General features: G+C 46.2%; 1 pseudogene; it reads left to right on the top strand.

Moving 5' to 3' along the window:
- The first annotated feature begins 1666 nt into the window (after nt 1–1666).
- On the top strand, nt 1667–3934 carry LOC104858948 (annotated as a pseudogene).
- Nucleotides 3935–4418: the final 484 nt, after the last annotated feature.

Below are 4418 nucleotides of genomic sequence, written 5' to 3'. Positions count from 1 at the left end.
TTTTTTTTTTTTTTTTTTTTTTTTTTTTTTTTTTTTTTTTTGAGACAGGGTCTCACTATATAGCTGAGACTGACCTGCAACTCACTATGTAACCCAGGCTGGTCTCAAACTCATAACAATCCTCCTGCCTCAGCCTCCCAAGTGCTGGGATTACAGGCGTGTGCCACCACGCCCGGCCTCTTCAGTTGCTTCCTGTGGGCTGGTTAGTGTTCATGCTCGGTTTATAGGGCATCCTGGTCTTTAGACATGAAAAAGTTTTCTTTATTTTTTTCTTCCTGGTACTGGGGTTTGAACTCAGGACCTTGCACTTTCACGGTGGGCATGGTGTCACTGAGCTAAATCTCTGGCCCCCATAAAGGCAATCTCAGAGTCCACATATTATAAAACCAGAATCATCAGGAAGTTACATCTAGTCAGGTGTTTTGCATCCAGGTAATTCATAGTGTCCCTTATGATCTAATTCCAGAACATCTGGATGGATTGTTGGTTTAAAGACCCTGTCCTCAACCTCCTAGTGACCCTGGCGGGTCACAGGTCTTGAGATATCCAGGACTACTCCTAGGATGTTACCTATGGCTGGTGAGTGGATTTCCTTGTCCCCAAGAAAATCTTGAAAAGTAGAGCCATTGTTGATTGAATCTTATCCGAAGGGGAGCCAGAACAAGTAAAGTTGGTAGAGGATGAAGCCCCAGAAACTTCTCAGGAGTGATACATGTTTTCTTCTAGGGCATTTCTGTTAACCATATCCTTCTGACATCTACATTTGAAGCTGTTTCTGTTCTGTGGATTTCTACCTACTACCACTGCTATTAAAAACCAGTTTGTGTGCCTGTCATCAAACAGAAAAGTATTTTGGTTATTTTTTTGCGGGGGGAGTTGTTTTGAGACAGGGTCTCACTATGTAGTTGAGACTGACCTGGAACTCACTATGTAGCCCAGACTGGTCTCAAACTCACAGCAAACCTCCTGTCTCAGCTTCCCGGGTGCTGGAATTATAGGTGTGCGCTAACACGGCTGGCTGTATTTGGTTTTGATTGATGGGATATGAGAATGGGAAGGGACAGCTTTTGTGCCTCTAATCAGACTTTATGTTAAATAAAATTGAGAGTGACTGTGTGGTGGAACACCTCTTAAACTGGTCAACTGTCTCCTCATTCTTTAGCACAGCGCCCAGGAAATTGTCCCCTTACAGGCCATTTGAGGACCATTTCATCTGGCAGAAAGGAGTTCCCTGAAGTTCCGGGAATTTAGGACTGGGTGGGTTAGACCTAAGACCAGGAGATGGTAGAGAGAGACAAGTGGACAAGGCTCAGGGCCCAGCCCAGCCTCAACTTTAATAGTAGTTCACTATTTTATATATAATGTCTGTGTGGCCTTGGACTATAAGAGTTTAGGGAAAGGTCTACCACTGAACTACATCCTAAATCCTTTTGTTTTTTGTTTTGAGACAGAGTCTTGCTAAGTTCAGGCTGGCCTCAAATTTGTAATCCTCCTACTTCAGCTGCCCAAGTAGCTGGGATTACTGTCTTGGCCACATTTTATCAGAAGGTATTGTGGACCAGACACTGTTCTAAGCTTTCAGTGAAATATATATGTGACTAATATGTAATCTCCAGTGACTATAGTAGTCATTTAATCCTCACATAAAGGAAGGGGTGGCCCTGCTCTCCCTGGACTCCTTGGCAGTCTGTCAGTGGGAGATCCTCATTGTTGTTCTCTTGCCTTCTTCAGTGCCATTGATCACTACATGTCCTCACAGTGCATGATTGTGTCTCCTGTGTGGCTAGGCTAGTGTCTATTGACAACATCTGCTTGGAGCTCTACTGCTTGAAACATGGCATCCAGCCCGATGGCCAGTGATAAGGCCAAGTGATAAGGCCGTTGAGGGAGGAGATGACTCCTTTAACACCTTTGGTGAGACTGGTGCTGGCAAACATGTCCGGGGCAGTGTTTATAGACCTGGAACCCACAGTCATTGAAGTGAGCACTGGTACCTACAGCCAGCTCTTCCACCTTGAGCAACTCATCACAGGCAAAGAAGATGCTGCTGATAACTACACCTGTCGGCAGTACTCCATTGGCAAGGAGGTCATTGACCTTGTCTTGGGCCGAATTCGGAAACTGGCTGACCTGCACACAGGTCTACAGGGCTTGGTTTTCCACAGCTTTGGTGGGGAACTGGCTCTGGGTTCACCTCCCTTCTGATAGAACGTCTCTCTGTCTCTTTGTTGACTATGGCAAGAAGTCCAAGCTGGAGTTCTCCATTTACCCAGCCCCCTGGGTTTCCACCGCTGTAGTTGAGCCCTACAACTCCATCCTCACCACCCATGCCACCCTAGAGCACTCTGATTGTGCCTTCATGGTAGACAATAAGGCCTTCTATGACATCTGTCGTAAAAACCTTGATATTGGGCGTCCAAACTACACTAACCTGAGCCACCTTATGAGCCAAATTGTGTCGTCCATCACTGCTTCCCTCAGATTTGATGGAGCCCTGAATGTTGGTCTGACAATTCCAGACCAACCTGGTACCCTATCCCCGCATTCACTTCCCTCTGGCCCCTGTCATCTCTGCTGAGAAAGCCTACCACGAGCAGCTTTCTGTAGCAGAGCTCACTGATGCCTGCTTTGAGCCAACCAACCCGATGGTGAAATGTGACCCTCGCCATGGTAAATGCATGGCTTGCTGCCTCCTTTACTGTGGTGATGTGATCCCCAAAGATGTCAATGCTGCCATTGCCACCATCAAGTCTAAGCGCAGCATCCACTTTGCGGACTGGTGTCCCACTGGCTTCAAGGTGGGCGTTAATTACTAGCCTCCCACTGTGGTTCCTGGCGGAGACCTGGCCAAGGTACAGCGGGCTGTCTGCTTGCTGAGCAACACTACAGCCATTGCTGAAGCCTGGGCTCTCCTGGACCACAAGTTTGATCTGATATATGCCAAGCGTGCCTTTGTTCACTGGTATGTGGGTGAGGGAATGGAGGAAGGGGAGTTTTCTGAGGCCCAGGAGGACATGGCTGCCCTAGAGAAGGATTATGAAGAGATTGGAGCAGATTGTGCTGATGGAGAGAAAGAGGGTGAAGAGTATTTGTCTGCTGCAAGTTTACGCTCCAGTGTCTCACCTTACACATTTTTTTTCTGTTCTGTGGAATTGTTTGAGCTCTAAACTATCAATGAAAATGTTTGCATTAAAATAATAAAGGAAGAAGTGGAGGAAACAATTTGGGTAGTTTGCTCAAGATCAGAGAAAACGTGGCAAAGCTGACAAAGCTGGGCAGTTAGTGTCAGAGTTCATTTTTAGTCTCTACTTCTGCTTCCCAACTGATACAGGGTTGCAAGTGCTTAGTCTTGCTCGCTTTTTCCTTTTCTCTATCCTCCATGTTGGTCTCCGTTTCCTCTCTGGCTCTTATCCAGTTCATTCTGCACAGGGTAGCTAGAGTGATCATAGAATATCATGTCAATCTCCTGTTTAGAAACCTCCAGTGATGCCCTATTTCTCTTAGGATACAGACCAAAGTCCTTGGCCTCTCATCTCATCTCAGCCCCTCTCCTGTTTGCTTCTGACAGCCACATTGGTCTTACAGGTCCTCAGATGCATTGTGCTTTCTACAGCCGTAGGGGTCTTTGCATGTGCCATTACCTCTGATTGGACAGCTCTTACCATCTTTCCTTCACCCCTAGCCTTTGCTAAACACTGCTTGCTCATCCTTCAGAACATTACTCAAATGTCTCTCCATGGAGAAACCCCACCTACTGTCAGAGACCACATAAGGATGGCTCAGTGGCATCCTCTTACAGCTTTCCATAGCTTTTCTCTCACATTTATCATAGTCTGATTTTTTTTTCTTTTTTCTCCTGTGGTGTGGGATATTGAACCCAGGGCTCAAGCAGGCTAGGCAATCACTCTACACTAAGCTACATTCCTGGGCCTTGTGGTAATTTACTTGTGAAATGATTTGATTAGTACTGGATTTGCCTTTAACATAGACTGTAAGGTCCTTGGGTTAAGGAGCTCCATCTCATAAACAGCAGTATTTCAATTATCTGGTATACAGCAGGTCCTCAAGTACTTGAAGAGTGAATGAATGTAGAATGCATTCATCAATAGTGAAATTTCCACAGATGTACTGGCAAAAGCTCCATTAGAACTGTAACTTACAACACTGACAAGTGTCTTACATATGAGCCCCCACAGCATGCACTGCTGGGTGGTGTGTGGAGCAGTGACTGGGCCCTGGGCATACAGATCTGCTCATCCACATGCCTGCGGCCAGGAAGAGAACACCCCTCTCAGATGGACTTTCCTGGGGCGGGATCAGTCTTAATGTGGGGAGAACAAATGTTGACACACGATCCCACAGACTTCACAGAGCAGGTAGAGTTCCTCCATTGTGGTCTTTTTTTTTTTTTTTTTTTT

Source organism: Fukomys damarensis, unplaced genomic scaffold, assembly GCF_012274545.1.
Source record: "Fukomys damarensis isolate Sample0158 unplaced genomic scaffold, DMR_v1.0_HiC HiC_scaffold_36, whole genome shotgun sequence".
Classification (NCBI taxonomy): Eukaryota; Metazoa; Chordata; class Mammalia; order Rodentia; family Bathyergidae; genus Fukomys; species Fukomys damarensis.
This window is presented reverse-complemented; position numbering and strand designations above follow the sequence as displayed.